General features: G+C 36.8%; 1 protein-coding gene across 1 annotated transcript in view; it reads right to left on the bottom strand.

Annotated features, from left to right (window-relative positions):
- ARHGAP15 (Rho GTPase activating protein 15) overlaps positions 1-16,965 on the bottom strand; it is a 324,795-nt gene that overhangs the window by 290,540 nt on the left and 17,290 nt on the right. The window lies entirely within an intron of this gene.

Below are 16,965 nucleotides of genomic sequence, written 5' to 3'. Positions count from 1 at the left end.
TGCACTTTCAGCCATTAAGCAATCCAGATCACTCTCCACAACTGCCTTTACCCAGATCTATTTGCCAGTCCATCAATCTGTGCTTTATTTTGAAACGCTATTAGAACTGTTCTATTTACTTCCCCATCATGGATAAAAAGAGTGATTAGTGTCAAGCTTAGTACTAGTCTCTGGAGAACAACTCTAAAAATTCACCCAGTTGATGATGATTCTCCAGGGACTACTTTCTGAAACGTGTAAATTAATCAGTTCTTAATCCATTTAACGTGTGCTTCACTGATACAGCACATAGCTAATATTTAATCAGAATGTCACATACTATTAAGTTGAGTGACTTACAAACTTTCAGTCTAGTTCACAAATATGGCTGCTTTTTACAACGAGAGTTGCATAAAAACATAATGCTGTTTCGTTTTTAAACTTTGTTTTTTCAGTTATCATGACTGATAGTAACGATATTCCTAACTTCACAGGTTGTTTTTTCTTAATAAAACCCTGCAACAACTTTTCCATTAGGTGACCCAATACTCTCTTAGGTTAATCTGCCTATAATATTTTCCGAGTCATGCCATTTTTCCTTTTTAAGCATTGGCATGATGATTGCCCTTTTTGAACCCTCTGTAATTTCCATCACAACCCAGTATTTATTTAAAATTGAAATCAACAGGCGAGAACCACCTCAGAAAACTCTTTAAGGCTCTAGCATGGCATTCATTTCAGTTTCCTAAAATTTCCCAAATTTTGCTAAATTTTTTCTAAAATTAGCATTACGGGTTGAAGCCACCCAGTATCTTTTTAGTCATTAATAGCATGGAAAGTTCATCACCAGTTTCTTGTAAGTAAATCAGACCTGATTAAAAATAAATAAATAAATAAAACATCACCAAAACAAAATGAAAACAGAAGAGACAAATATTTATTGACTCTTTCTGTCTTTCCTGTGTGATTATGAACAGCTGCATCATACTAACAGTGTGCTTGTAACAGAACGGCATTAAGCTCTTAAAATTAGAGATAAAACAAGATTCTTGAAATTATTGCTCTACAAAGAGTTGAAAACGTAGAGAATTCCGAAAACTCCAGAACTACAGGAAAAGCATCTGGGGTGAAGTTTATTACAGGGAAGATTTTATACACTGTTTAGTGTTTGGCTTCTTTTCACTGTGCAAGGGGCCTATCTCTATAATGGGTGGCATTGCAAAAAACAGTCCATCGGTCAATATATTTCAGTTTTTCACCGTCTAGATTCAGTGACTATAGATTTGTAAAATGGTGAGTGCGCAGCACAGTGTCTTACAGAAAGAACAAAACTACCTGGAATCTATAATTTCCACCTGTCAGAATTATGAAGTTGATTTTGCAGTGATTTTATACAATCATCTCTTTATCTGTAAGGAAAGTCACCAAACCAAAATGGGATAATTAGTCTCATTTTTACAGGTGCACATACACTCAGAGAGCTGGCATATTGTGTCATGCTGATTTTTAAAATGTCTGCTTATATTTTCTTGCAGGTTTAAGCATTTGTGTGCATGTGTGTGTTAAAGTGGAACAAAATGGAAGATAAATCCCTGTAAACTATAATTCCTTCAGTAATTTCTTACACATTGCCATAGAAACTAATTTGCAAACTACTTTCTACATAGCTCTAGAAATATCAAAATTTAAAAAATGCTCTGTATAAACATGAAATGTTCTAATGTCAGCATACCAAGGGCCATTCTCTTCCCAGCTCAAATATCCAAAATGCTTTAAATAGAGATCGACATTAAAAAAATCCTACTCCAGATTTTAAAATCATCAGATTTATTACACAAGCACACTCATGCACAGAGAGAGGTTGCTGTAAATGTTCAGAAAAATTAGTATAAAGGCACATGTAACTCTAATAGGTGCTTAAGTATAACCAGCGGGAAGTAGAAATGGTTGCTTGTGTATATATTACTGTGAGAATTCGTCTACTTATGGTGCAAATGCACACAGAAGAGTGTGATGTTGAATTTTCTCCCTAAACTTCATCGTTTTGCTAATTACCAAAAGATTAAGAGGTACTTAAATTGTATAGATGGACTTTCATTTCCTTAAAATTGCTCACATGTGCTTTGTAAGTGATATTTTTTCTGAGCCCAACACCCTCTGTTTTGTAGGTCACACGGATATCTACAGACTGTGCGGATACTGAAGGCGCTTGTCCTTTAGCCTTCTGCCTCACCACATGATTGAGCATCCATATACCTTACAACCATACACCCTGTCGAGTGTTATTCTCTTACATATCACAATTTACCTCGCTTGCTCCACTCAAACACGCAACCAAGCTGAGCAACAAGCTGCTTCAGCTGCCATGTCATTTCAGTTTTTACACATCTTCTCTTTTTATGTGTGCTCTACATCTCCTTGATGTCTCATCTCCCCGTTCTACCGCCATAGGCTACAAGTCAGGAACAAAGCTCAGGCTCAATGTCAAATAGAGTGAAAACGGGGAAAATATCATAGAAGATAAATTAATGGGCACAAACACAGCTCTAAAACTTCCATCCTTGTGGGCTTTGCAACTTTCCCCACATCTCTTGGTAAAAAATCTGAAGCAGAAGAGAGTAATAGTATTTCCGCAGAAAATGGCTTAAAATTATATTTAGCTAAGGAAAATACAAACCCAAAAATTCAAGGTGGAAGAGTTCTGTCTGCATATTAAGAAACAAATGATCCTGTGAAGCATGCAATCAGCCCTCCTCTATCTGAAGAATTAACCTTTTTCCACTCTCCACTGTTTTTCCTGATTTTTCCCTTTCCTTGCCTGACCACCGTGACTTGCAGACATCCACATTTCCAAAAACTCCTCAGCAATGGAGACTCCTGAGTCTAAGACACAGAATGGGACTCTGAGGCTGAAATCACAACTTCTCTGCCTATAATTCCTATAAGTCCCACGGCTTCCTGTAAGCGAGGCCTTTCTCTCATTTCAAACAGCAAAAATTCAAGATGAACCACATGTGAAATCTCCAGCCAACAGGTTCACTGGTTATGACTTTAAAATGAAAATGTTCAATTTCATCTTTTCTTATAGTTTTTTTTTCTGTAATAAAACATGGTTGATCCTATCCACACGGATGTGGCTGGCAAATACACAGATTTCCATCATATGGAGTCATGGTCTTGGATGTCATGAGCCATTCAGTTTACTATGAAATCTAATTAATGGCCTAAGACTTTTTAAAACATAAGGATTGTGTATTTCTATAAAAAAAAAACAGAGGTCCCAGGACCCACTAATATATAAGGAAAAGGGGATTACTTTGTTTTTATTCTCACACTATAGAATTCTCTGGTTCTAGAGAATATAACCTTGTTTAGAATCTCTCTCATCCCCAAATCAGTTTATTTTCAAAAAATAACACCACTCCTCTTTTTGTAGATCCTCAAAATCAAACACAAGAGTAAATACTAAGATGACAAATATTAACATTGCTATTTTATTTAAATCCAGATACTTGATTTATCAGTTGAATTATTTATTTAAGAGGTACTACCATTCTCGATGTGACTCGGTTTCTTATGGTGTGTAAACCTTACCTGAACACACTATATGTAAACCTAATACTCCCTTTCACTTTTAAATCTCAGTACTTCATCTTTTCGTGTTTCAAAACGTATAATTTATATTTTTGAACTAACATGACAGAAGTGAGTTAAATGCAAATCATATATATATATATATATATATTTTCAATGTTTTTCAGATGAGCAAACTAGAGTCGAAAAACATAATGCCTCCTTCTGGGGGTGTGTGCATTCATGATGCATTTTCAGTCTGTTTATTAAGTAATCATATCTGGGTACAAGTGTCAACACAATTTACGTTTTGAATAATGTGAAGCAGATAACCTCAATTAACAAGTAATTAGAGTCATTTTCCTATTAAGCAGTTCTGCTAATTGTTTTTGAAACCTGGAACTAAAATTGTAATAAATAATAAGCGGCCAAAACATGTCCCTGCATCAGCTTAATCCCAGCTCTTCCACTGGAGCCTGGGAAAAGCGAAGCAGGAGCAAGGATTGAATCCCCATGTGACACTGAGAGAAGAGGGACATGTTTTTAGCTGTGGACCTCTGCATAGTCTCCTCTTTTCTGATGTTGCTTTTGTTCGGGTTTTTTTGTTTGTTTAGATTTCTTTTTAGTGGTTTGTTTTTGTTTGGTTGATATTTTGTTATATTTTTTTCCTCAACATGATTCTCATTCCTTTCTCTTCCCTCTCACTTTTCACCCCCATGGGTTCTTATATGAACGTTTAACACATGAAGCATTTGACTTAATCATTACTGCAGATTGATTAGAGCTTATCAGGGAAAAGCCATCCCACAGTGAACACATAGGGTATCATCTTTGTTGAACTACAATTTACAACAATGCAAATTAATGTAATACCTTATATTCAACTTCGCCAGCATACTATACCTCTGTTTATGTAAAATAATAAACATGACCTGGTTTTCCCAGGGGTTTGCTGTTCGTCATCAAAAAAAAAAGTATCTATTCAAGACTTATATCAAAGCTAAGGGTATGTCAAGTATCAAGTATTCAGAGAACCTGAATTTTTGTATGTATTTCTCTGCTTACACTACATGACCTCATGGAAAACACCTATCTTACACTCTGCTGTAGACAAAAATGGGAGGGAAAAAAAAAAGTCTGGTTAAATAGAAAAAGAAATGCAGCAGCTGCTCTGCATCCTGGGCCAAAACAAACAAGCAAACTAAAAACTAACAGAAAACCCACCCAAAATCCCAGAAAAAAAGTGAAATAATATTCTCTTCACCCACAAACTCCAATCTAAGTCAAAGCCTCAGGTCTTGCAGACACATTTATCACAATTGCAACTGGAGAGCTGTACTGATAGGATATATCCATTTTGCCTTCAGGCAAGGAAAGAGAGATTTCTTATAGTCCATGAAGGAATCAAAGTACCTGTGACTAGTCAAAAAGGCTCTTAGTGTATCTAATTAGTCTTCCCCTTCCACCCTACAAATACACACTTTGCTGAGGTCCCTATGTGTACAGAAAATTTTGCCGGCCTTGGAAGAGTATAGGAATTATATTTTCTCAAAAAAAATCAATTAGGTAATAAATCAAAACCAGATCCCTGAAAATAAAAAGTGAAAACCCTACAAAGATACCCTGAGACATTCCAGGAAAGGCTCTGGCAGCTACAGGAGGACATGAGCTGTTCAGAAGAAATACAAACATTTAAATAATATATCTTGCTGGAAATGAGGCTTTGTGAGAAATCTCATTGATTTCTTTTAAGTCATTTTATTAAAAGGTCTATTAATGCTTGGCTTGCACTTTGTGGCTATGAGAGATGTCGGAACGAAGAGCTATCAAAGGTGGCTATCAAAGTTTTTTTTTCTTTTCCCTATTTAACTTTTTCTAACTATTAAGCTGCTCATTTTGTGGAGACAATCATTAGTGTCTTTAATGTGAAACAAAGCTTCTGGATAAGAGCTGCTAGCTGAAGATCAATATGAAAGATATCATTTCAGTTACAGCTTTAATAACTGTAACAAAAGGGAGCCTGGCATTGCCGGCTTTATGCATTAATGTAATTTAGAATCTACCAGGTACAAATCTTATCAAACATTAGCAGTGGCTGCACTGGGATTTTCTAGGTAAGGAAAATACATGATAAAGTATTTTAAAGGTAAACTTTCATGTAATCATGCTAATTTCCCATAAAACTGTTAAAGAATGTACATGAAAAAAATAAAATAAATTATTGTAAAACAGTGGTAGGTTTTAAGGAACTGATCATGCATGGACACATAATGTGCTCAGAGTATACTGGGATATCCCTCTTGTTTAGATCATTGTGAAAATCATCCAGCCCTCAAAGACTAAAGGATTAGGAGTTTCAGCCAAATTCAGTGTGATTAAAGATCATCTACAAACCACCATATGGAGAAGTCCACACCTACCTGGACGTGCATTGCGTAGCTTTGGGTTAAACCACAGAATTAATGAGGAGTCTTTTCCCAGGTCACCAACAAAGGACCAGCACTACAGACCAGGATTACAACCTTTTCTCCAGCCAGAGCCCACAGCCCCACACAGCTGCCCCAAATTCACCTCTCCCATCCCATTTCTCCCAGCCCACCTGCCTCCAAGTCCCACAGCTTCCTAATTATTCAATGTCTTTCACAATCACCAGCCTATTGCCCCCACCTTTCCCACGTTTTTGAGATTTGCACGGTAGTGTCAACCTTATTCTTCTGCAACAGTTTATCTGCAGTCATGTTATTTCTTTTCCCAGCTCTTCAGTTACTTGATTTAAAAAAAAAAAATCACTCAAAAAAAAAATCAGGCCTGGAAATGGTAAAACGCAATTTTTAGATCTTCCCTATTCTTAAAACCTGACGCAAGCAATTGGCAGTTTTTTAACAATTTGTTTAACTTGTGTCCAAATGTCTTCAGGTTTTAGTGCTTACAGGTGGCCACTTCAGATTTACACTTTAATTTTGAGAAAGACCTAAACTGGGAACACTGAATTTACAGTTTATCATTCGCTGATAAAAAATGGAAAGCTCAAAGTTGAAGTAGCCAACTACTGAAAAGAGTTGGCACCTGGCACTTTAATTTTTAAACATTGGTTTTCTGTGTGTGTAATGAGGTTATAAACTAAGAGTCTGACTTCAGGACCACAATCAAGAAGAATGAGCTCTTAAGGATGACAGAACTGCTGATGTGAAGCTCAGTTGCTCCAAACCTCAGGTTTGGTCCAAATAAACACACCAAAGTTTGGATGCTCATCTGGGTTTTCTACCTGCCTCAGGGCTAGAGATGTCATGAGAACAGATTCGCTCATCACAGCTGCAGCACTCCCAGTTCTGGCCATGGATGGAATATCCAGGAAGACAATTTTTCTTGCAGAGCTCTAGGGAGTGAGGGGAAGCAAGGGAAAATGGGATAGGGTATTTTACAATCTTTCAAATTTGATTCCAAAACTGCAGGAAGATTCAGACATTAGAAAAGAGAGCACTTTTTCTGGGTTTTTCTTTTGCTTTATATCTGGGTTTTGGCTGTACTCTTAAATGCAACTTTTTACTGTAACTGTCAGAATATGTGGCAGCTCAGGTGGTCAATAATCATGAAAAGAAAGGCATAATGGTTTCCAAAGTTCGGGCATATTCAGTCCTGTCCTAAAGTAAGAAAAATAAGTTAGTAGTGTTGCTCTCTGAAATACAAAGAAAAGGAAGATTGTTTTTTTCTACTGGCTGTATACTGAAAAATGAAGGTCCCTGTTTCTCCCAAATGTAGGGTCTTCGGCTCTTTGAAGGGGAAGGTTTGAATTCCAGTCTTGCCATGGCTGTGAGTTCATAGTGTGTGGATGCAAGGACACTCAGAAACACAGAATCATAGATGATCAAGACCTATTTCCATTAAGAAGTCAAACAGAGAACAAAATATTTCCATGTTAACATGACTGGATCAGATCCTGCACTTATTGCTCCTGCAAAAAAGAGAAAAAGCTGACTTCAAAGGGAATTTGATCTGATTTAGGGCAGGAGAATGCTGCTGTCAACTATTTGTCCAAGAACAGGCACATTGCCTAACAAGGACACTCTGCTGCTTGTTTTAAAATCTCTTCTCAGAGCGTTAAACAACATTAAGTAAGCATGTCCATATATAGTACAATAGCACATGTATTTAGGGCATGCACAAAATAATTTGTTTCCCATTTCACTGCATCGGTAGCATAATTATTTCACTGCAGCAATAAAACAAACAAAAACCACACTGGTTCTTTACCTCTCCTGTCAGGTTGCATTGGGTCACTCCACGTCACATGATGTGATATAATGCAACTCAATGCAAGGAGACACATGTCCCTTCTCATTGGAAATTTAAAGAAATGGAGCTTACTTTTCCCCTGTGGGAAACTATGCAGGTCAGGTGCCCAAGACTAGCTATGGGAAGTCTGCTATCATCTCAGTTTCAGTACCTACATATTTCACATCTTATGGCATTTTGAAAGGAAACGTGTTAGATGCCACAATTTAGCCGTAATGCAGTATTTAATAAAGATAACGTAAGAGGAATATAATTCTGCGGCTTATGTTCCTTGTCATGGTGTGCACTGACACATATTGCCACAAAGACTCTTTTAAACAATATTTTTAAGCATACTTTTTTGAAATATACACTATAAAGCATGAAAGCCCCCAGAGAAACCTAATGCCACTAAAAAGCACGTGGGTATAGAATCAAGGGAACAGAACTGATTAATGACAAAGCCAAAACAAGACTTTTTTTGATGAAAAATAGTGAAATAGTTAAGCATAGAGAATATAGATAAGGAAAATGTACAGGACCTGGGGCCAAGTTCCCCTCTCGGTTACACTAGCATAATTGTGGAATAATTCTATTTCAATTAATAGAGTTAATATGCTGAGAATAGAATTATCTACGTAATGAACATGATTGAAACATAACAGTCGACCCAGCTCTGAGGCAGAGTCTCTAGTGGGTGTGAATGAGATAGGCATCGTCCTCACTCCTTTTTTATGGGTAGAAAAACAGAAAAAAAGAATAAAAGTCTCTTGGCAGGCCAATGTCTAAGCTGGGACCAGGGAAACATGGCAAATTCCAGTCCAGCTCCTTCTCCACTTGGTTGCAATAAATAAATAGAACAGAAGGCTATCATGGGCGTCAAGTGAAATATTACATATATAAAATATTATCTCTGTAACACCTTGGCATGTCGCTGTCTCACTCATGAAGCAAAGAGGTGCAGCTTTACAGTGAGTTGGGACATTCAGCATCAGGGTGGTAACTTCAGTGTCATTAACATGTCTATATATTTCAGTGGCACCGTTTACGGCACAAAATAGCAGAAAAATTATAAGTCTGAGAAGCACATTCAGAACAGATGCAGGAAATATGTTTTTCATACAAGCAAAACAAAACACAAAGATGTGTGGAATGGACTAAGAAATAATGAAAATGTTACAAAGGGGCTGGGATCATATCAGTTTGAATTAGACATTAAAGAAAATGATACAATTCAAGGTGTTCTGTTTAGTTAAAATCTGATCCCTAAGTTTTCTTAGTCTGCTCAGTTTCCTTACCAGGACAGATCAAAGGTTTCATTTTGTAGAGTTTTAGAACAAGCATGTTGTGGGCAACAAGCACTTGATCCAACCCCGTGATTGTCCTTTAGCTTTGAATAACCTAAGGCAAAGGAGGGAAACTTTTGGAGTTCTTACAATTCACCTAATTTGCATTCAATTCATCATTTTTGTATGGTTTTGATTGAAAGAATGAAGGGCAGGTGTGTCTTTTTTTCCTTTCTCCTAAATTCTTGTTGGTTGCGGAGCCCCAGTCACCAGTTACCTCTGAGAAATGAAAACTCCTGTCTGCACCTGTACCCTGCTCTTAAACAAGCCACCACATCTTCTGTAATATGGCTAAAAAACTGATATAACTGTATGTTTTCACTGCTATTCCATAGATTACAATAAACCAAATAATTTCAAAAGAAACATGTACTTCTTGCATTTCCCTATGTTTTCTGAAGAACTACTAACACAACCCTAGCAGGTATTTTCTGAGCATTTCTTTATCTGCTTTTCTACCAGTTTGGAAATCCATGGTTTACTTCTCTAAATGTCTTGAGGAGATTCATTGGTGAAAAAAATGCAATAATATTTAGGCAGAAGAGCAGGGTCTGGACTGAACTGCCCAACATCACCTTTGCAGAAGGCACACATGCCTTGGTGTCACCAAATGAAGGTGAGAACTCTGGCCAGACAGCTGAAAGGGTGAGTACAGGGTTCCTGGTCCAGCCCAAAGGTCTCACACCTCTGGTGACACCCCAAAGCACTGGCCTCTCATGTCTCCACAGCTACTGCCAGCATCAGAGACAAAAAGGGCTGTTAAGAGGCAAGCACAGATGAAAAGCTGAAACAAAAGAAGTGGAGCATGGATTTTGGATGGTAAATTAAATAATATTTTCACGACCAAGTTTTCTTTTTTCCCCCTGAAGATATACATTACAACAGAGAGAACTGCCGCATCTGAAGATAAATAAAAACAACAAAAAAACACTTTTAATTTTTTACTCTTTTTTTAGTTTGTCCTATTAGCTTTAAAATAGTTTTTAAATATTTACACCATGCTTTCTATGAAACTCCAAGGGATTTGCAGGCTTTGATGAATGCACTGATCTCGTTAAGCACCCCCAAAATTGTAGACAACTCTGTTAATGATAATACAAACGTTTCATTCTTTCACTAAATACTGGGAAAACAACGAGGAGATATTCATAGAGAGGATGCAAAACTTCCTTAGCAATGCATTTGCTTAGGAAGGTATTTCAATATTAAGCATCGTTTCAAATAATTGTATTTTCAAGCGATGGGAGCGTCAACATTTTGGAGTCAGCGGCTCTTCTAGCTAGCGTCTCCTCTATTTTTAAAGGGGAAAATAAATAAAAAAATAATAATAATAAAACCAAAAGCCGAGCTGTTTGGCAGAGACTTGTGCTTGTGCAGCATCAGCTGCTCCACCTGTGATCTCCGGTGCTGCTCTGCCCCCTTGTGCTGCCGCTCCGCGGTGCGGGGACCGCAGCCTGCAGAGCCCCCGCTGTCACTTCTCACTTCTCCGGCAAGTTCAAGGTCAGTGCCTAGCTATTTTCAGCTCGTCTCTTCTTGATCCATGCAGAGAAATGACAAGGTAACGTGATTTGGGGGTCAGCTGTATTACAGGAACCGTTACATAAACGGAGAAAGTGGAAATCAATCCCAGCTGACAGTGTCTTCAGGATAATCAGCGCTCACTCCATGCCGCTGTCAGCTCTCCTGCATCAAACACCATGTTCCTTCTGTCAGATCTCTTTAACAAAACCGTATTCTCACTTTTGGCAAAGTAAATAAGTATTTCACTCGGGCTTGTATTTAATTCATTGTTTAGAGAACTTTAACACTTTGGACTTGCAAAGAGTCCCCGTTTATACAGGAAAAGACGTCTTAGCCTGTCATGTCCATTACTGCCTACAAAGGGCGTTGGCAAAGATACAGTCAAGTCTTACGAAATACTCCATTCTTCACATTTTGTGCTTGATTTCTTGCTGCACACGATTGTCCTCCAATTCTCCATTATTGAGCAGACTTCGGCTTCCCAAAATGCTTACCTAACCCACCGTCATCCTCATCTCAACCGGATCAAGGATTTTTCTCTAACGTTTCAGGACATCTTCCTCAATTTGTTTGATTATTATTACTTTATCTGAACCATTTCCTCCCCTAAGTAGACATCTTCCCTAACGCAGAATTATGAACATATCATTTCACAAGATGTGCCGCGTTAGCCGCGTCTTGATGACAGCACATGGTATGTCAGTTTAGGGAAAGAACAAGCAATTCTATCCCACCCACCTTGTGCTCCCATGAAACTGCCAAGCCCGCAGTACTCTGCCGAAGAACAATTTACCATAATATTAGCTGTCAGTAAATTCAAAGACGGAACTCCTAAAGCTATAAAATGGATTAGAAGCAATTTAAAAAAGAATTAACAAACTAGAGTAAGAGTATACTGTCAACAAACAAATGCTTCATCATAGCACTGTAATTTGGAATTTTAATTACCCCTCTGCTTCTGTAACAAAACAATGTCTGAACTGGCAGCCATTTGAATCTCTCACAGGTCATTGAGCATTCTAGTTAATTACTCTATGAATAGCCTGTTTTTCTCCCCTCTGGAAACACGTTTCTAATGGCAGTCAAGGTCTGACAAATGTGTCATCTACATAATTAGCTAGGAAGCAACACAAAACATTAAACATGCTTTGTGCCGACAACTATCAAAACATTTCATTTGTTGTCAATTATTCATTACTTTGTAGGTTCTGAAGGGGTTGTTATTATGGAAATAAGTCCAGATGCTAACAAGGTTAGAGTTTTTTATTCAAATTAGTAATCAGAGGACTAACTTTAAAAAATGTATCCCGTGTACGTTTATGGCAGCGTTCAATCAGTACTAAATTATAAACGAATTTAGTTAAGTTCACATTAAAATGGCCATGGCAGAGCACATACACTAATTTGTAGAGTTGCATCTCTCTTTGAAGTTTTAGGATCTAAGCTGAAGTAGCAAACTTTCAGAACCTTTGGCAAGACTAATTTGTGCTTGGTAAATAGAGTAAAGATTTTCACAGCATGAGATAATGTAAGACTGCAAAAAAACCTGGAGGTTTTTGAACCTTTTTTCTACCCTTCTGTCACACTGAGTAAAAGTCAAAATCAGCAATTCCGACTCATATAATATCTCTTCTGAACTTCAGTTTGGTTTAACAAGGAAGCCAAACCAGTTACATTCACCACTCCCTTAATAGAGCTGAAATGAATTTATCCTCGCTTTTAAGAAGAAATAGGTGCTGGTTATTTCTTTTTTCTACGACCTCATTATGATGCTGCCTATCAAGCTACGCAGCTGAAATGGTACAGTGAAAATGTTTGGAGGAGAAATAAATGGGGAGTTTAACAATAAAATTAACTTTCTACTTTTTAGCCAAGATTATTTCAGTTGAAGTGCTACAATACAAATATACGATAAAGAATACCTTCTCTCAGGACATATATAAGGAAAAAAACCAACAGGATGGGGGGGATGAATATTCAGAAAAACAAAAGGCTCATTCTGAGCCTGAAAAATGCCTTTACACTAAATGCCGATCCTGAGAAAAGGTTGGGAGGCAACTTGCGTTGAGCCATTGGGAAAAATTCTTTATTGAATGGGGTAAACTGAACCCTAAAATATTCTAACGCATTTATATTCTCCTTCCAGTCTCTAAGTCAAAGGGGTTTATGGTATATAGAACACTCAGGAGCATGTCGGGGCACGTCTGGGAGTGATGTCCAGCGCAGGCCGAGGTCTCTGTCCCGGAGCTGGAGCAGCACCTCAGGTGGGGACCAAGGGACACGTGTGTGAAACGCCAAGGGCCAAATGAGTCATTCTACAAACACAACACACACCAGAGATCCAGTGTAGGTTTTGAAAGCACAAAACTAGTTTGAATACAGTAAGGGGGCGTATGACACACTTCATTTTTCGTTCTCCTGCACTCAGAAGGAGAACTACTAATGCTACTCAACAGATTTTTTTATTTATCTTTGAGGGGGGACAATATTCATGTTCAAGAAGTAAAACTGGACTGTGTTTGTGCATTCACTGCTTTCATACCTACCTTGAAATATTTGGACCGAACAAGGTGTAAGCTCGCATTTATTAACAATTACCACATTTGTCATGGGAAGCTCCTATAGTTTTCTACTTCTGTCCCAATACTATTATATCTTCTGTGTAACACCTTGAAGGGAACACAGCTACTTCCTTACACTGATAGAAGTAGGTATAACTATAAAGGACTAGTATGTGATGATAAAATTTGCAGAGAATAAAGCCTAGGCAGTCACTATTAGGACACAATAAAGAGAATATTTTTCCCCTTCTGCCTCAAATGTACAAATCTAAGATAGAAGAAGGTTTTCTGCTTTTAGAAATGTTTTGTGAAGATTTGTTTTTACCTCCAGGAAAAAAAAGTAAACTGAGGAAAGAAAATGAACCCTCAACAACTTTCCCTAAATAAACTATACCATAAAAGAAGCTCTGATGATCTTTCAGAGATTGAAATAATCCATTTTCAGCTAAAACTACCCACAGCAATGAAACTGAAAATGCTCTAAAAGAGGGCTGGAGTCTGTCTTGTAATTAACATTAAACAGATAACATATTTATGAGGAAGTCAAAATATTTGGGAAGCCGATAATCCTGTAAGCCTTAACATGGTATAAAAACAACAAATAAATGCAAAGTGTTACTGTTACACATGCCTGCCTGATCAATGGTTTTCACATATTGATCTATAAATGGAGTTGACAGTCTGTGTTGGCTGCACATTTTCCAAGCAGCTCTATTTTTGTACAAAACCAATACGGGCAATTACCTTTGTTTGAGATGCCAAGTCTTATCAATTCAATGTGATTTAGTGTCATTTTAATTAAATATCAGGATCTACTTCAGGACAATCTATACAAACAAAGCCTCAAACTTGACTATAAGCTTGATTTGAAGTAAACATGTACAAGCCCTGCAATTTCAAAATATGGCTCAAAAACTCTGCTAAACAGAAGGCTTATATTTTTAGCAATTTTATTTCTGTCTTTTTGGCTAGCCATAACTTTGGCAAGTGTTCTATGATCACAGGAGTAAGAAACAAAAGAAGATTGCTTCCCATTTCCCTGATAATGTATTAGGGAGATAAATAAACATACCAGTTTGTTTAACCTAATCAGAAAAAGCTCTAATACATTAACATTTTGGAATGACTAAATAGGTTCTAATTCTTAATATAGACACCAATTAAAAAAAAAAATAATAATAATAAAAAAAAGACATTTCATTGTTTGAAGTTGTTCTGAATGAAGCAAAATGCACTTCCCTGGGGTCTAACAGACGAAAACAGCAAATATTCATTTACATTGCTAGTTCAGCCACTAACATTAAGCACAGAAAGAGCCCTTGCTTACCATAGTCTGTGTCCAGCTTCGTGATTTATGCTCTTTAAACTCTACATTTAATACCAATTTCAACCTTTGCACAAGCATTTCCACCCAAATAAATAATGTAAACCCCCAAGAATCTGTATTTAGCTTTTGCATCAATTAAGTTATGCATTCCATATTTGCATCTTCACTACTATAAAATGCACAAGTGCATACGGCCCCACTGATGTAATGATGCATCTCCTTTGTCACACTATAGAAAATAATCTGTCCACCTTCAAATGTATAGCCCCAGGTGTGCTTACAAGCATCACAGCAAATGCTTTGGAGTACAACATGTCCCTTAGAGAAAATTATGTATTTTCTTCTCTATCAATCACCAGTGATCTTTCTAGTTTTTTGCCTGGTTTTTGTCATTTATTGTTTGGAGTTGTTTGGGGTTTTTTTTCCAAATATGATTTAGAAAGATATATTTCTATTGATTATTCAGAATGTGCCAAATGCTGATTGCCTTAATCCACTGAATTCAGTAGGTTTTGCATAAGGTGGATAAAGAGAATTTGTCCCATTTATTAATAAAACATAAGGTATCAAGCACATGCCAAATATTGGCCACGGAAGAGTAGTATACAGTCCCTTATTCAGCTATTTCTAGTGTTTAAAAAGCTCTGATGATACAACAAAAATATTCAGTCAATGTAGGATAGAAAATAAAGATAATCAATGGACACCTTATAGATTTTATCTGTCATCTAACCAGAGGCAGACTGTGAAAAACAGAAAATTTCCAAACAGAGAAATCAGGATAGATCCTTTTTCTCTTCTAGCACAAAATAATTAGCTTTGCTTAACATACTGATAATATGTATTTTTTAGCAGGGCGCTGTGTGCCTTTAAAGGCAAAAGTGACAGCTGTGTATGTAAGGGCACTGGAATAGAGTGTCATGAATTTTAAAACACAATTACTGAATGTATATATATATATATATATATATACACACACATATATATGTATGTGCATGTACATCAGTTGGACCCAGCTTTTTCAAGACAGACAGAACCTCCTTGCCTCCATTACTTTCCCCAAAATCCTTCACAAGTCTCATGCACAGATTCAGGTATGTCAGGATGCATTGATATATGCAATTGATACTCCACTGGTCTTTTAACTTGAATCTTACCGCATTTCAAGCATGAATTATAAAATGATTGGATCCTTAGGAATTTTACTTTTGGTTTGGGTGTTAGCAAACAACTTTAAGAGGCTTATTGAAGGAAATACGCCAAAACACTTCCAGTCTGTCAATATCTAGTCAGAAAATTCTGCATGGCAGAAAGAGATGAAAAGAATCGAAATAGAAAGGAAATTAGTAGCATGGCAAGCTTTCAATCTATTATGTTGGAGCCAAGTTTGCTTGGTAAAATGACTTATACTCAGTAAAATTCCTCTTTTATATAATTAGCTACTAAACAAATGTAACACAAAGCAACTTTTCAGCTCTCAACCAATGAACATATATTGTACCTGCTACGATTATTGGAATACAGTGGTGCATATTTATGTCTAATTTAACTTTTTAGAGCCCTTGCCCTGTAACAGTCCAGCGTACTATCCCCAAAACTAAAGTTATGTAACAAGGTAATATCAACAATGAGAAACTGCATTATAAAATCCTGCCCAAAAGTGAAAAATGCTAATTTTGTCTCATTTAGCAGCTGGATACAGAAATGCTCATTAGTTTTAAGAGGGTTAATCCTTTTAACTTTTGCATATTGATATGCCAATTATGCCTAATTGTACAAGAGGCATCAGTCAAGGTAATAGTGCATAAACACATGAAAGTTATTAAGTACATCCCAACATGTAATAAAGTAGGTGTTAATTGGTAGCTGAGTTCTGCAGGCTATTGAGGTGGATAATTCATTGAGAGATGGATCACTTGTAATTTCTCTACATAATTCCTTTTGCAGGCTCATGCTGTGATGTTTTCATGCTTGTCAAAAACAACTGCAGCCTAGTGCCTTTTGTTAAACACAGCCAATAAAATATGTTAGGCATCATTAAATATACTTAACTTTTAAACTTTTTCAAAGGTACAGTTCTTCCTGATAATACATTATAGTATTCCCAGTAAATTACTGTAAGCATCATTTCAGGTTTGTAATGGAGAAACATTGCATGTCAGATAAAAAGGAAGAAACACGTACAGTTGTGTCTGAGGCAAACATTACCGTTTAAATGGAAGGTAAATTAGTATCTTATCAGCTGCTAAGATCTAAACAGATTTCTCTTCGCAGAAATAGAAGGTGAAATGAGTTAAGATATGCCAGACAAATTAATGATTAAAATAATGTATTTCTAAATAAGTTTGAATTTTGAGTTTGAATTTGGGTAAAAAGGGGATAAAAT

This window comes from Nesoenas mayeri, assembly GCF_963082525.1.
Source record: "Nesoenas mayeri genome assembly, chromosome: 6".
Classification (NCBI taxonomy): Eukaryota; Metazoa; Chordata; class Aves; order Columbiformes; family Columbidae; genus Nesoenas; species Nesoenas mayeri.
Note: the sequence above shows the minus strand (reverse complement) of the source record. Positions and strands in the feature narration are given on the sequence as shown.